Raw genomic sequence first — 17,419 nt, forward strand, 5'->3', positions numbered from 1 at the left:
ATGGTGCCTCAGTTTCCTCTTCTACCAAGTGAGGGGATTGTGCAAGATTTCTAAGATCCTCTCTCTGCTGAATTTCAGAATCTATCTATCATTGACCAACTTCCAATTTACCCTCCACCTTGCCCCTGTTACCCTGCATTCTAGCCGTACTGCACCACGAGATGCTCCAGAAGCTTGCCGTGGCCTGCAGGTCACTGAGGATGCTTTTATCGTACCCCAAACTCTTCCAGTCTCACCACTCTTTCTACTGGTTACATCTTATTCACCCTCAGGTCTTTGCTTGAAAGCCATATTTTTCTAGGAAGCCTTCTCCCCACCTCCACCAAGCCAGGGGGAGGCTCATCTCCAGCATGTCTGTGGCTCTCTCACAGCCCTTACTATAGAAGAGTACAGCTCCCTGTTTAGGGAGGAGTATGTCTCTGCTGAATCAGAAGCTCCTTGAAGGATGGGGCTGTGTCCTGCTCTAATTGCATCTGAGTTCCTAACACAATGCCTGGCACATACAGACAAGCAATCAATATGTTTTTACCTGAACCGTTTTTAAGAGGCTGTGCTGCTGCTCAAAACATGGCATCGTGCCAGCATAGATCTCCCTCCCAGGAGGCAGGTGGTGGGCAAACTTGTAGTGCTCGCTGACAAAAAGGAAGGAAGGAAGGAAGGAAGGGAGGGAGGGAGGGAGGGAGGGAGGAAGAAAAGAAGGGAAGGAGGGAGGGAGGGAGGGAGGGAAAGAGTGGTTGGGTGAGTGTATCATTGGAAACCTGGTGAAAAATTATTTAATCTGCATGCCTTGATCCAGCTAGTGTTAATGGGACCAGTCAGGCACATACATAAAAGCAGAGGTTACCAGGGTTCCTATTTTAGGGCTTTCAGGGGAAACTCACTATCTCAAAATACATCATTCACATCTTCTGGGATGCCACTGAATAGACACACGTTTGGGTTAATCTGCTACTTAACCAAAAGAAAATACCTCTCCAAGAATAACAGGGATCATCGCTCATCCAACCTCAGGGAAGATCAATTTCAAGACAGCGTTTCACTCTCAGGATTGACCCCCACTGAAAAACAGGAGTTTGGATGGGGAGGAGGCAGAAGAGGAAGAGGCCACTTGGGAGCTGAGCCCTTTGGGAAGAGCCCAGGGAAAGAGGGAGAGAGACTTTAAACCACTAAAGGATACAGCCCTCTAAGGCAGGAAGGGGCATGGCTGGCTGGAGGGGGTTTGAGAAGAGGGATGTGGGTTGTTCCACAGGGAATACGTTACGCAGCCACATAGGTTAGCTTTCCTGGAGATATCTGTTCTAAATATATAACAAGTTTTGGTGGAGTCCTGCCTCCCACCACAGCTGTGACATTCATTTTCTATGACCACCTGGGGATTGTGGAGACAACATCCCTTTGTTTGCTGTGCAAGGAGAAAGAAGCTTGAGTCAGAGCTGTGTTGGGTTCTGTTGGGGGCTTTGGAGAACCCTGAGATACACCTTGGATTTCCAAACGTGGAGAGTTTAGGTATTTTCTGCCTAAGGCTACCCCTTCTGGGTTTGTTCATGGCAGGATGGAGAATTCAATGCAGAATATTCTCCCCCTAGTTTTCCAATCATTTGTTGTTGTTGTTGTTGTTGTTGTTACTGTTTATTTCTCCAAATGTTTTGTTGCTGTATCATAGTGGCTAAAACAATTTCAAAGATTTTATGCCACCAGATTGCTGCAAGGAGGGGGTAGAGAGTGCAGAAAAGAGGTCATTTATTAGGTTAAAAGTATCCTTCCCATCACCTCAAACCCAACCCTGATGTCAATTACTCACAAGTTCCCTTTGGGAAATGTAGCTATCTCTGACCTTCCAAAGAGGACTTTTCACCAAAAGCAAATGCTAGCAAGGCTCTGTGGCACCTGAGACTCTTCCACGCAGCTCAAGGGTCTTAACTTGCTTGATCTTCATGGTGATTCTTTGAGGCACTAGGTCATGGAACTCCATGAAATTGTCTTAATTGGAAGATGTAGAGAATTGCTGATGATCATGGACCAGAGTGGGAAAACCAAGTACATGTTTGTCTTCTTGGGTGTGTTTCATTTGATCACTTTGGACAGGGGTTCCAAGAATGGTGAAGCCATTCTTTTAAAACTAATAGGTTAGGGGATGAGATCCAACTAAGATGTGGGCAGAACCCAGAGGCACATGGTTCCCAGGAAAAGGCAAGGCTCAGTAATGTCCGGGTCAGGAGCTGAGCAGCCAGAAGGAATAAAGCAGACCCACAAATCCCCTTCCACCCCAGGGCCTTTGCATGTGCTGTTCTTTCTATATTGAATGGGCTCTTTCTGCCTGGCATGGGTCATACTCCAACCCTTGGCCAAGTGGAAGCCTTCCCAGCTCCTCCTCAGTCTTCATCTCCCAGGTTGGGTTGGTTCTTTTTGTTATACACACTCAACAGATCCTGATCATTCTTTTGAAGTGCTTCTCTTGGTCTATAACTATGCACTTATTCATGTGACTACTTGAATTATGTCCTTCTCCCTTGCTGGGCTGACCCTCCCATATAGCAGAATCTGTGAATCTGTGTCTTCTGCTTAGCATAGAACCTGACATACAGCCAATGCTAAAAACAAAAACAGAGCACAGTGTATCCCTTGAGACACAGAGTTCCAGTGCTTACAAGAGTTCCAACAAGACAACCCTCTACAGATAAGGGAGATATTTAATTCATGTATTTAGTGATTCTCCACCTCCGACCACAAAGGACCAAAGGGGATTTGACTAAAAAATTGCATACAATTTCTGGGAAAAAAATACAAAATAAATAGCTTCAGGAATGAAGGCAAAAGAAAAACTGATGTCAATAAATAGTAGAAATGCATTAGGAATAAAATAAAAGCATTCAGCGAACACAAACCAAGTGGCTCTTGCCTGCAAGACAGAAAAAGAAATCAGTTACCTGCTCTGAAAAATGGTAAGGGTACAAATTCATGGGAACTGCTAAACAGAATAGCCATGAGGTTGATATTAAACTTTTTTAACCTGTTGCAGTAGTTCATGATGGAAAGAACACTAGATGTGCAGCTGGGACACCTAGGATTCAACTTCTAGGTTGGCCACAAAGTAGCCAAAGTCTTGGGTGTGTCATTTGCGATCCTGAGGTTTTCTACCTTGGAAGATGTAATGCACCCTCTTTGTTTTTCAGCTCCCTGGCTCTGCTCTACCACAGGAGCAAGAGGGTGCTCTCTCAACACCTTATCTAAACAAGATGGCAGGCAACCTTAAAAAAAAATCACCACATTCACTTGTGTGACAAATGCTCCTTAGCAAGGTTTTCAGAGGCAGAGTGGATAACTGCTTAGCTAAGGCGAGTCACTCTTCTTAGGAGGAAAGAAGCTATTTGCACTGCTTGCATGGGGGATGTTGAGTCAAGAGTTGAGGACAGACCCCCTCCAGCACCAGGAGACCAGGTGATCCCTGGGGGGAAGGAGCAGGGTCACATGGCACAGGAAGGAGAGATGCATCTGGCATCAGCTCTGTAATGGGGCTACGAGCTGTGTTATATTCCAGCCCCTTCCTCCCTCGTCCCCAGCTCTGGTAGGTTATACCCTGTGTGGGTGTAGACAAGGAAAACCCACCTTCCTTTGCCATGGTGCCATAATGTTGCAGAGTCCTCGCTCTCTCCAGTAACCCCCAACATCCTCTACAGGCATCCCCCCAAAATCTACATTAATAATATCTATTTTTATCTATTTGTCTGCGTGCAAGGTAAAAGATGTTGCCTCCATTTGGAGAGTTTAACACAGAGAAATTATCTTAACGTGTTGATCTCTAGGTTTGGGGAGTGTGGTAGGCAGACTAATGGCCCCCAACGATGTCTCCATACTAATCCCCGGAACCTGTGCGTACGATACCTTACATGGCAAAGGGGAATTCAGGCTGCAGATGGAATTAAGGTTGCTAATCATTTGACCTTAAAATAGGGAGATTATCCTGGATTATCCAAGTGAGCAAAATAAAATCACAAGAGTCCTTTAAAATGCAAGAGGGAGACAGGAGAATCCGAGGAAGATGTGTCTGCGGAGGAGGCTGGAGAGGTGCAACGTGAGAAGGACTCACTGGCCAGGCTGGCTTTGAAGATAAAGATGGGTATCACTAGAGGCTGGAAAAGGCAAGAAAACTGACTCTACCCAGCGCCCATGGAAAGGAGCTGCCAACACTTTGATTCAGCCCGGTGAGGCTTGGCATCAGATTTCTGACCTACAGAAATGTAAGATAATAAGTTTTTGTTATTTAAGCTGCTAAACTTATAATTTGTTACCACAGCTGTTATGTGAATTGTGTCTCCTTTCTCCCATTCACCCCAATTTATATATTGAAGTCCTAACCCCCAGTGCCTCAACATGCGACTTTATTTGGAGATAGGTGTTTAAAGAAGAGATGGATATATAAGATGTCACTAGGGTGGGCTCCAAGACTGGTGTCCTCACAAGAAGGGCAGGCCAGGCACAGTGGTTCACACCTGTAATCCCAGCACTTTGAGAGGTCGAGACAGGCAGACCATTTGAGGCCAGGAGTTCGAGAACAGCCTGGCCAACATGGTGAGACCCTCATCTCTACTAAAAATGCAAAAACAACAAGCCAGGTATGGTGGTGCATACCTGTAACCCCATACACTTGGGGCTGAGGCATGAGAATTGTTTGAACCTAAGAGGCAGAAGTTGCAGTGAGCTGAGATCATGCCACTGCACTCCAGCCTGGGTGACAGAGCAAGACTCCATCAAAAAAAAAAAAAAAGGAAAAAGAAAGAAAAAAAAGAGATTAGTACTCAGACGTGTACAGAGGGAAGACCATGGGATGCTACAGGGAAGGCAGAGGCCTCAGGAGAAACCAGCCCTGCTGACACCTTGATCTCAGATGTCTGGCCTCCAGAACTGTGAGAAAATAAACTTCTGTTGTTTAATCCACCCAGTCCATGGTGTGTGGTTATGGCAACCGCAGCACCACAGCCATAGGAGCTAATACACGGGGGTGCACAGAGCTCACCGTAGAGGGCCCTGAAGGCACCAGGAGGAGAGACGATAATCCCCCAAACATGGAAATGGAGTTGCAAAAAGGGACTGTGAAATGCCACCAGGAGAGGCTGCATGAGTGAACACCATGGCCATTAGACAGAGGAAGCCAGCAGCAGTTTAGAAACCAAAACACACAATGGCAGTTGCTTGGGGAGCAGGAACTAGGATCACCCATTTTTCCCCAGGCTCTCTCTATCTGATACCACCAGGAGGGGCCGCACGGGTGGACACCATGGCCTTTGGATGGAGGAAGCCAGCAGCAGCTTACAAACCAAAGGGCATGAGGGCAGGTGCTCAGCGAGAAGGAACTAACATCATCCATTTTTTCCCAGGCGCTCTCTATCAGAAGCTCCAGACAGAGAAGTTAACCATGATCCGCAATTTCCCTTATGGCTGTCAGCACTGGAGACCCCGTGGGCAAGTAAACCCAGGCCAGTGTGCTGAGTGTGTCTTACCTGGAACTCTGGATTTTGTGTAGCTGAAAGTTTGCTTTGAGTTCAGCTGGGTTTTTAAATAAGTCAAGAGACTTATTTTTTTTTTAAGTTCCAAGAAATAATATCCCACTTGCTAATACCAAGACCTTACTTACTGAGGTTGGTAAAAATTAAGCTTCATCCTCTTTAAAGTTGTTTAAAAAATATTCTGAAGTTCATTCTCTCTAAGAGGTTTGAGGTTTGCTGGAAGAGGGATCTTTGACTTGAGATGATTATTAGTTATCAAAGCGTGTTACTGTCTGGACTAATTCAGCTGGGGCCAAGCTATCATTTACATTTGCACTATTTGGGGAAAAAAAAGGCTTTGCTAAGCAAACACAATATGTAAACAACATCACAAGGAAGATGTTTAACCTGTTTAAGAGAACAAACTGACCTCAAGTACTCTAGCAGTGCTGATTTCCACACTGACAATTAATCTGCCCTTATAATTGGGTTTATGTAAATATTAAAGGAAACTCACTAAAAATTATACTTCAAATAATTTTCAAATTTTCCAATTAAACAATATATACCCATTGGGGAAAACTTAGACAACACAAATGTCCAACGGTAGAAACTAGAAATGATCCACGACGCCTTCACTTAGGAATAACCACTATTCACATTCTCTCGAGCTCTTTCCCTTCAATCCCTACTCCCATCCCCAACCAGCCTTCCAAACACTTTGGAGTGACACAAACCTGGATTCAAACTCTCCTTCACTACTTTCTTGCTGTTTTATCACCTCGAACAAGATATTCTAACTAAAATTGTTTACCTGAAAAAGGAGATAAAAACAGTACTTATCTTATAAACCATCATTCAAAGAGATGAATGGTGTTATTCTCCAAATGGTGAATTTGGCTTATTATGGTGCCGTGCACATAATAAACACATAATAAATGGTGGTGCAGTGGTTATGAGCTGCCCGGAAAAGAGTTAACATGGCAGGCCTGACTGCAATCCTTTGAAAGGCCTGTTTACAAGGCTGGCTTTTAGTAGGCATCTGGGAACTCAGATTTGGGGAGGGTTCCAACCATGCACTGTGTATTAGTCCATTTTCACGCTGCTGATAAATACCTGAGACTGGGTAATTTACAAAGGAAAGAGGTTTAATGGAGAACTCACAGTTCCATGTGGCTGGGGAAGCCTCACGATCATGGCGGAAGGCAAGGAGGAGCAAGTCATATCTTACATGGATGACAGCAGGCAAAGGGAAAGCTTGTGTAGGGAAACTCCCATTTTTAAACAAACCATTAGATTTTGTGAGACTTAGTCACTATCATGAAAACAGCACGGACAAGACCCATCCCATGATTCAATGACCTCCCACCAGGACCCTCCCACAAACACATGGGAATTCAATATGAGATTTGGGTGGGGACACAGCTAAACCATATCACACTGATAAGACTGGCTCACTGTGCCTAAACTACTGTGCAAGCAATGTGATTTAGGCTGAACACCTGTTTCTTTCTGGAAGTCTAGAATTTGTGTATCTGCCAGGCAAGAGGTGGCCTATGTGACCAGTCCCCAACAAAGCCCTGAGCACCGGGTCTCTGAAGAGATTCCCTGGTAGACAGCACTTCCCACGTGTTGTCACAGCTCACTGCTGACAGAATTAAGTGTGCCCTCTAGGACGTCACAGTGAGGGGACTCTCGAAAGCTCAAGCCTGGTTTCCCCCAGACTTCATGCTATGTGCCTTTTCCCTTTGCTGATTTTGCTTTGGATCCTTTTGCTGTAATAAACCACAGCCCTGAGTACAACTGTGTCCTGGGTCCTGTAAGTCTACCCGGAAACCACTGCACTTGGGGGCGGTCCTGGGGACCTCCTAACATAGGGGCATGTCTCTGAGGTCGAGCTGCTGGGTTTCAATCCCAGTTCCACACTCATTGACTCCGTGTATGCCTCAAGTTCCTGGCAGGACTCAAATAGCCACCTCAAGTGGGGGATTCAAAGAGCTTTCCATAAAGGGCTGTTTATTAAGAGTAGGCAGGGTCTAAGGAAACGGATAAAGAACAGTGCCATATCCTGGACTAGTGAAGGGCTGGTTGTTAGCAACTGGTGGGAGGGCAGAGGTTTGGAGCAGTGATAGTAATCATGACTATTACTGTGTTGGCTGTAGATGCAACTTTCATGGCCATTTCTCTAGTACTTTATTGCCTTTCAGGTCCATCTCCAAATAATATTCATTCAGTAGAGAGAGAGAAAGAGAAGGGAGGAGGAAGGAGGGAAAGAGGAAGGGAGGGAAGGAGAAAGGTAAGAAGGGAGTATAACCACAATGCAGGTTAGTCGCTCATCGATTGCATTGTCCAATTAACATGAGCCAGATCAGGCATAAAGAAGGGGATTTATTTCGAAGCTAGCTTAGGGGAAGAAGCATAGGCAATCCACCTTTAAAGGTGCCATTTCACTTTTAGAGCAGAAAGTGGGCACTTTTAAAAGGCGAGGGAGGAAGCAAGCAAGGGTGGGGTGTCCGCATGTTAGCTTTGGTGCCTTATCTATTGGGCAGTTGAGCTGGTGATTGCTGGCACCTTTGTGGGCAGGACTAGGCCAAAAACTCCTCAGGTGAGAGGGAGTTTCATATCTCTCGAGGCAGCTTCCTGATGGGAATCTTGTAGAAATCAGCTGTTATCTCTCGAGGCAACCTCCTGATGGGTGAGAGTTCTGTAGCGGGCATGCTTTGGTCTATAAATTGACTGTTAACTCTTGAAGAGTTCGATGAACTTGCCCTATAGGGAGTATCTGGTGAAGGAACAGGGTACAGGCTATATTTGCATTTCTAAATGGCTAAGTAGGAAGCAGGGAACCAGGGGAATGATAAAGAAAGAGAGAAAGCAAAATAATAATTAAGTCATCTCTTAGAAAAATGGGGGTACGTGGTTACAGGAGGGAAGACTGATCTCTGACTTCCTTTGATTCTTCCCTGACCCTGTCCTTGCACAGGTGTTTCCAGAAGCTAACAATTGAGTGCCATCCTGAGATTAAAGTTCCAGTTATCTAGCAAGGGGCCCCGATTCCTTATTCCCCTCTACTTGTCAAACTTCACATGGGATATATTTCATGCCACCTTTCCTGGCAGAGTTGTCCAGGGGAGGCTACCCAATCAAACTAAGTAGGGCTGCTGAACAAAGATAGGAGGCTGTCCCCTTTCTCCCCACCAAGCCTCAGCCCAGGCTCCAAACCATAAACCCTGATCTAAGAGAAGATAGTAAAAGCCCTAACAGGAAGGGCTAATGGGCAGATGTGAAATTCTCCCCTCCCTGGCCTCTGAATTCCATGTGTGTGGGTGCCAACATGGGCCCCATCTGCTCCCCAGGGAGGGTAGAAGCAGAAGGCATATACAAGAAACTATAAATTGAAGTAAATCAAAGGAATGCCTTGGGTAATGAAGCAGCTGAGGAGTCCCAGGGCAGCCACACAGGGTTGGAATGCATGAGATGTTTGTAATAATGTAAAGGCATGGTCTCCAGTGGAGCTACTCAGGGAAGTCCAAATGGCCCCAACCCTACAGCAATAAAGAAGGAGCAAATCTGGTAAAAGGAGAGATCAAGGGTAATGCAGTCTAGGCAGGGGGATGCTGGAGGGCATTTTGAAGGGGAGCCAGAGGCAGAAATACAAGAAGAATGGAGACAATTCCTCAAACACCCTGGTTGCCCACAGCAACCCCTTTTCTTGCAGTCATTTACATAACGTTGCAATTGTCACTTGCTGTTTGCCTTCTGTTGCAAACAGAGCTCCAGCATAAAAGAACATACTATAGCTGCATAGGTTAATTCAACTCTCATCTACCACTGGCAAAATAAAATCCATTTAATCATCTACTTGACCATAGGGTAAAAAACCCCGCTTTGTTTGGAAGAGGTTTTCAGTGGCAGATGCCCTCAAGCTAACCACATCCCCACCTTCTTAGTTACAGGATTGGTCTACATCCATGGACACTGGTTCTCTGAATATAAGATGCTAAAGTATAGAAGATACTTGAGTCAGAAGGTGAGGAAGGTGATGAAAGAGCTTCACAGATGACTGAGGCAGCACAAGGCAAGGGGAAGAGCTCCCGCCCTTTGCTGGCTGGGAGGACTTGGGCGAGTGACTCCACACCTTTGAACCTGTTTCCTCTTTTGTAAAATGGAGATAATAAAAAAAAAAAAAAATCCTACCTTCCAAGGTTGTGGTGAAGATTCAATGAGATAACTCTCCAATATGGCTTGGCATATTTATTTTTATTTTTGCTGTTACTACTGACACTACCAGACCATGCTAATATTCCCAAAGACAGCACTTTTATGTCCAAGAAGATACAAGGAAGGTGAGCTCTGGGCTCATCTGGGGAACTGATTCAACTTCTTTCCCTGAATTTACTGATGGTTTCAAGTAGCTTAACTGAATTTATCTGAACATTAAGATAAAAGCTAGTCAAGTTAAGCATATCTGAGAGCCAGATTTAGCTAACTAAATGAATATGAGAGGCAGTGAAGTATTCTATAACAAGTTCAATTCACAAGATAAAAGAACAAACCAGATATTCACTGGGGAATGTTCCCTTCCCAACACCACACAGGTACGCGCACACACACACCCCTCACATACATTATTCTGTAATTGCAGGCTGTTGTCTACTTTCATTACTGACTACCAATACAATGCCTTTCAGGTAGATAGAAATCCTTTGAACCAGAGCAATCAAATTTCCCTGTGTCTCTCATTTTCGCCATCCATTTTAAAGGTCACTCTATGGTCCAGTGTGGCTACTGTAGCTCCAGCCATCACGCTAACATTCGAGGCAAGCAGGGAGTGGGGAAAAGGCAGGCCTTTCCAATGACCTTTTCACTTTGTGACATATACTTTAGGCTACAGGGAGCATGAGGCCAGTGTGACTTCTCACCTGGACTATTGCAACAGTTTTCTACCTAGGTTCTCTGGACGACGGCAATAGCTTCCTATCTAAGTTCCCTGGACTATGGCAATGGGTTTCGAACTAGTTTCCTTTCCTCCTATGTCTTTCTCCAACCTATCCTCTATAGCACTCAACACAGACTCAAGTCAACCTATACTTTCCAACTTCCACCTTTACAAAAGTTGCCTCCCTAGCAGGATCTCTCTTCCCCTACATCTCTAAAGGTCAAACTCTCACTATCCTCTACAATGGCATTTTGCCTGATCAAAAGTGTTACCTGGACTTTCAGTAAAGACACAGATTCCTAGGCTCCACCTTAACCACTGAATCAGAATCTCCATGAAAAGAGCCTGGGCTCCACGTTTCTGAAAGCCCTGGGTGAGCTTCTGAGAAACATTCTTTAAGGTAGAGGTACTTCAACTCTGATACACAACAGAATCCCCATTAAAATATAGATGCTCCCTGTTACTGTTTTAAGGAGCGTTGAAGCAGGCCTGGGGATTCATTCAAGTTTTGAACAAACTCCCCAGGCAATGGTCTCCAGAGTCTGAGGATCTCAGCTCACAGGTATCTGCTTAAATCCTGCCTCCTTCTTGAAGCCTTCCCCAATAAACTGGAGCTCAAGTGCCTTCTCCTATACTGTGAGGGTTGTTCTGAGAAACAAAGAATTCCAACAGTGCCTGGCATGTAGTAAGTGCTCAATAAATGTCAATTCTTCTGATTACTTGCGATATTGTCACCATTCTCCTTCATGCTCTGACTATAGAACCTATCATCGTCGATCACGCCTCCAAGAAACTTAAACATGTTTCGGTTTTGTCAGTAGGTGGTGAGCCCTGGAAGGCAGGCACTTTTTCCTAAACATCAGTGTATCCTCCAGGGCATCTGGCTTACTCTTATGCCCCCAGGAGGTGTTCAGTGAGTAGCTGCAGCACCAATTGAAGGAGGTGGTATTTTCTGACACATTCGTTGTGAATCCAGAATAATTATTACCTTTATACCCCTGACTGCAAGTCGAAATGTCCTGCCTCTCTCCTAATCCACTTTTATGGGACTGTTTCTATGATGAAGCCAACTTCATCTTTTAAAAAAATTACATAATACATGAATATACAATTATTATAAAAATACTTAACACAGATAAAGTGAAATTACCCCTTGATTATTGCCTTCCTATTCTAATCTTCTCTACCAGATATAAACACTACTATTATTAGTAGACTGAGCCATATGAAATTGCCACTATTCTACCATTTTTAGCCTATAAGAAGCAATTTCACTGACTTTGACTCAATAGATTGTTATGCGTCCTTTCAGAACTCTCTCCTGTGCATAGGAGGTTTGGTGGTTTTAAAGCATGACTATAAATTATTTGATTATCCTGCCATTACAAGATGGAGTCTATGTCTTGTGCTTCTGAATCTAGGTGGTCTTATGCTTGCTTTAACAGTAGAGTAGCATAAGTAACATGGTTTTCAAGGCTAGATCATAAGAGACCATGATGCTTCTGTTTGTTTGCTGGAATATTCATCATGGGAACCCTGAGAAACCATGTAACAAGTCTGAGGCAGCCATCTTGTGAGGAATCCCAAGCCACATGAAGAGGCCATGTGGCCTCAGTTGACAGTCCTACCTGAATACAGCCTTTGAGTTTTCCTAGTTCAGGGAACAGACATGTGCGTGAAGAAGCCACCAGATGATTCCAGCCCCCTGCCATTTGAGTCAACCTTAACCTTTCATGTCTTCCAACCTGGATCCCCAAACATTGTGGAGTAGAGAAATCCACTGCATCCTGTCTGAGCTCTTGGTCTACAGAATCTGTGAGCGCAATAAAATGGGTGTTTTTTCATGCCACTATGTGGTAGATGGTTTGTTATATAGCAACAGATAACTGATATAGTAGGATAACACCCTGTGATTATGCAATTTATATGAATTCCACCTATATGGGCTCAGAAAGAAAGAATAAAGTAAGGAGAAAACCTATTTAAATAACTAGAGCAGGCGATTCCTCTGGATGGCATATGCCTAGATGAGGGTGAGAATGAAATGGGACATGTGGCTCTCCCAGTGGTTCTCAGCCAAGGGAAATGCTGCCCCCTAGGGACATTTAGAAATATTTGGAACACTATTTCATCGTTCACGGAAGGGAATGGTGATGGTACACACCGAGGGCCAGAGAGGCAGGGATGCTAAACATCCATCCTGCACAGTGTTGCCCAGCATAAAATTGTCCTGACCTAAATTCTTAAATACCCTGTTGGGAAACACTGTTTGGTCTCAGCTTCAGAGGGCCTTGCATGGGGTGAGCATCCTAAAGATACACATTTCTTTTTATTTGAACATCGTGGCCCGCAAATGCAAGCTGCCATCTTCATCTGGTGCTTGCAGAAACATTGATCTGCTCCAACACAGCAGGAACCAGAGCTGCATTCGACCTAGTAAAGATGGAATGTCCAACCCTGAAGCGCCTCTTTTCTAAGGGATTTTAGAAATAAATTTTGACTGTGTCCGACTGTCACTGTGCTCACTGACTTGTGTAGAAAGAACCTCACTTCCATGTGATATTCACTTCCACTACTAGGAAACAGAAAGATTCCATAAACACAGATACATAGAAATATATAGATTTTGTGGGGTTGGTTTTAAAATAAGTGATATTAACTCGTCATATTACTTCTAAAATTTTTAAATTTGCAATATATTTTTTGGAAATTTTTGTCTATTAGTACACAAAGATCTACTCAGTTCTTCTTTTTTTTTTTTTTTTTTTTGAGACGGAGTCTCCCTCGTCGCCCAGGCTGGAGTGCAGTGGCGCGATCTCTGCTCACTGCAAGCTCCGCCTCCCGGGTTCACGCCATTCTCCTGCCTCAGCCTCCAGAGTAGCTGGGACTACAGGCGCCTGCCACCATGTCCAGTTAATTTTTTTTTTTTTTTTTTTTTTTTGTATTTTTAGTAGAGACAGGGTTTCACTGTGTTAGCCAGGATGGTCTCCATCTCCTGACCTCGTGATCCGCCCACCTCGGCCTCCCAAAGTGCTGGGATTACAGGTGTGAGCCACCGCGCCCGGCCTACTCAGTTCTTTTAAGGTGCTGAACGGTTGTCTACTGCGTGGATACTGTGTAGTTAATTTAAACATTTACATATTAATCAATAATTAGGCATTTTTTCCTAGGCTTTTATAATCACAAATAATAATACACTAGTGGAAAACCTTGTCCTTGAATTTTTGACTTACCTGAAGGCATTTCCTTAGGATAGGTATCCAAGGGAGGAATTGCTGGGGTGAGTATTTGTAATCCTAATAGAGCTTTCCAAATTGCCCTCCAGAATCGCTGAACTATTTTCCATTCTCACCAACAGTGTTTGAGGACATTGGGACTCAAAAAAATGATAGTGAAGGCCTCAGAAGCAGCATCAGAAGTATCCCTTTGACCTTCTGCCCTCCCATCTCTCACTCCTCATTCTCCTCCAAGGCAAGCCATAAAAGCTAGAATCCCTCTTCCCCAAGGCAAGTCAGAGAAACCAAAACCCCCTTTCCCCAAAGCCACCCATAACACCTAAAAATATGACTCCAGCCTCCCCCAACCTTTCCATGTTACAGCTGGCCATAAAGAAATTTAGATTCTCATTCCATTCCTGGGAAGAAGAAATGCTATCACAGAGAGGCCAGGATGAATCTGAACAGACAGCCTTGCTAAGATTTCCCACTGAGTCTATTACCATCAGCTCAGACTTTTTTTTTTTTGTCCAATCACATTTCTACCTGGTTTACTACAGAACCTTCTTCATTGAACCTAAGCATAAGCCAGGTGGCCTTCCCTTTACTTTTGGGTCTTCAGTCTGAAGACTCTTGTGTCATGTAAAACTATGATCAAATAAGTTTGTTATGGCTTTTCTTCTGTTAAACTGTCTATTGTCATTTTGTTTGTTTGTTTGTTTTGTTTCCAGCAGACTTGGACTCAAATACTCAGACGGAAAGTTTGAACTCCCCTACAAGAATATCCCAATTGTCTCTGGGCTTTTCTTGGACCGTGAATCTAAAGTCTTAGGAAGTGAAATAAGAGAAATCTCCTTATCTGTCCTATCAGGCAGAGAGGGAAGGAATTAGTTCAAATGAATTTAATTTAGTAACTATTCAGCATCTCCTATTAAAAAGCACCTTATTGAGAGGTCTCCAAGACGAGACAGCCTAGCCTCTATCCTTAAAGAGTTCGCAAACTCTCCCACAAACAAAATGTAAATGATGACATTTGAAATGGAGTAAGATAGCACAGGGGTTGGTGGTCCAGGACTCCTAAAGGAAAGAGAGCCAGCCATGGGTCTAAGGAGCTATGAAGCTTTTCTAAAGCAGGTGTGCCCCAAACTGCAAATGATGGAGAGATTTAGTGACTTGAAGAGGATGAGGTACTAATTTCTTGATGGGCAGTGGCTGGTGTGGGGGCACAGAGACACGTGGCGAGGGAGACGATGCAGAGGTGGGTCAGAGGCAGATGGCGCACACCATGGGAGCACGGTGGACATGTATCTGGCACAGGGTGGGGCAGATGCAACCAGGACTCATGGCTTGATAACAGAGTATGAGAATAAAAGAAAAGGCACCACAGGGGAAGGCTGAAACCCAGGCAAGTTCTTCCACTATCTAAGAACATGCATAGCCAATACTGAACCACAGAATGTAACTAGCTCAGACAGACACCTCCTAAATACAATTATTTCATAAATTGTATCTTTATTGATTTTAATAGCACAGAAAAACGAATTTCACAAAGTACATTACACAACACTTACTTGTAAATCAATGCAAAAAACTGTAGTGTTGGACAACTACTCAACCAGGAGATAAAAACAGAAGGGGAGAAAATAAAGGACAAAATAAAGGTTTGTTTTCAGCACAAATAGATGGCTATAGTGTCAGACACCGGGTTATAGTGTCTGAAATTCCTTTTTCAATATAAGCCGCATGTGTACCAGTGCGTGCTTGTGTGTGTGTGTGTGTGTGTGTGTGTGTGTGTGTGTGTGTGTGTAGGGGTGTGTATGTATATATATGTATATATGTGTGTATATACACACATACATGCACTGGTACACATGTGAAAATATGTGTGTATATATAGATATATGTATTTCTTACTGTTATATATTATAACAATTATATATTTCTGATTGTTAAGAAAATAATAGGCTGGGCACAGTGGCTCATGCCTGTAATCCCAGCACTTTGGGAGGCCGAGGCGGGCAGATCACTATGTCAGGAGATCGAGACCATCCTGGTTAACATGGTGAAACCACGTCTCTACTAAAAATACAAAAAATTAGCCGGGCGAGGCGGCAGGCGCCTGTAGTCCCAGCTACTCAGGAGGCTGAGGCAGGAGAATAGCATGAACCCGGGAGGCGGAGCTTGCAGTGAGCGGATGTGGTACCACTGCACTCCAGCCTGGGGGACAGAGCGAGACTCCATCTCAAAAAAAAAAAAAAGAAAATAATAAAGTATTACAAGAATTAACCACTACATTTAAAGCACCACTTAAGAGCCATTATTGTAAAGGATAATGAAGATAACAATAGAAACAATAATCATCACAAAAATTACAGTGTGTGTCCATAACCCTTTTAAAGCATTTTCACATAGTTAAGTTTAGTGAGCTCTTTCACAATCTCCCTATAGGGTAAGCAAAAGTCTAAATTTTCTGATCACTGACGTACCAAGCAAGGTTAGCATGAATTAGAGAAGGAATTTTTCACCTGGATTCTAGCCTTCTAAGGTTTCTGGGAGAGACTTTGGAATTATTTCATACCTCTTAATTTGTATGCTATAAATGACCATGTGCATTTTTTCTGAGGGGGGGGTCCATAGATTTAACAAACCCATAAGCCCCCAAAAGTTATGAATCATCAAAACAGAGAAAGAAATAGCTATGAATTTGACATTATCAAAATGTTGACATTCACAAAATGTTTTGACATTTTTTAAATGTTACAGTAAGATACATTAATTGATGTCTTTTACCTGTAGCTATATAGATATATGCAAATAAGATTAATAGACACGACTTCTACTTCTGACCATGATGGAGTAATCAAGACAAAATTTACCTTCCTACCTAAGGCTAGAAAAACTGAATGCACACACACACATACACACACACACACACACACACACACACACGTATAGCAACAGTTTGCAGACATCAGACAACAAGCACCAGAGGAGAGCTACCCTTAAGAGCAGAAGAGAAGCAACAAAAGGAGCTCTGCTATTTCTTCAGCTCACTGCCTGGAGAGTTTTCAGACCAGGATGCAGTGAGAGGGAACCACACAGAGCCTGGTGGTCTCACCGAGTGGAGAAAAGAGATTGGAGTTTGAGAAGGCCAGAGTGGCTGAGGTGTGCATGGCAATACACTAAGAGGAGGGAAAAAGGTAGACAGCTCTAAAAATTTGCAAAGGGAGTTCCTCTAGTGTTGTTTTTGTTGTTGTTGTTGTTTTTTTTTTTTTTTTGACAGAGTCTTGCTCTGTCGCCCAGGCTGGAGTGCAGTGACTCAATCTCAGCTCCCTGCCACCTCTCCCTTCTGGGTTCAAGTAACTGTCCCGCCTCAGCCTCCTGAGTAGCTGGGATTACGGGCATGTGCCACCATGCCTGGCTAATTTTTATATATTTTAGTAGAGACGGGGTTTCACCATGTTGCCCAGGCTGGTCTCAAACCCCTGACCTCTTGATCTGTCCACCTCAGCCTCCCAAAGTGCTGGGATTACAGGCCTGACCCACCACACCTGGCTGTTCCTCTAGTCTTTGGCTGAGCATTGATCTGTGCTCATGTGGGAGGAAATCCCAGAGACCAGAAAGAATGGCCAGAGAGCAGCAGACAGAACCACTCATTGTGCCTACCCAGCACTGGGAATAATTCATTTTCCCACCAGTCAGTGTAGAAACACGTGGTATTGAAAGAAATTCTGAGGCAGGTATTGTCACAGCAATAGAGGCATATCAGACCTAGTTGCTCC

The 17,419-nt window shown here is 44.0% G+C and overlaps 1 protein-coding gene and 1 long non-coding RNA gene across 5 annotated transcripts in view; one reads left to right on the plus strand and one right to left on the minus strand.

The window, feature by feature from the left end:
* The window catches only part of KAZN (kazrin, periplakin interacting protein), a 1,227,887-nt gene that overhangs the window by 1,019,288 nt on the left and 191,180 nt on the right, over window positions 1-17,419 (minus strand). The gene's annotated exons all lie outside the window — the stretch shown is intronic.
* Window positions 4,033-9,479, plus strand: LOC135968820 (uncharacterized). 2 transcript variants are annotated; one of them, XR_010583786.1, is made up of 2 exons: window positions 4,033-4,238; window positions 9,434-9,479. It is a non-coding gene; the product is annotated as an uncharacterized lncRNA (long non-coding RNA). The 2 variants fall into 2 exon arrangements; XR_012428297.1 differs by lacking the exon at window positions 4,033-4,238 and adding an exon at window positions 5,382-5,636.

Source organism: Macaca fascicularis, chromosome 1, assembly GCF_037993035.2.
Source record: "Macaca fascicularis isolate 582-1 chromosome 1, T2T-MFA8v1.1".
Lineage (NCBI taxonomy): Eukaryota > Metazoa > Chordata > Mammalia > Primates > Cercopithecidae > Macaca > Macaca fascicularis.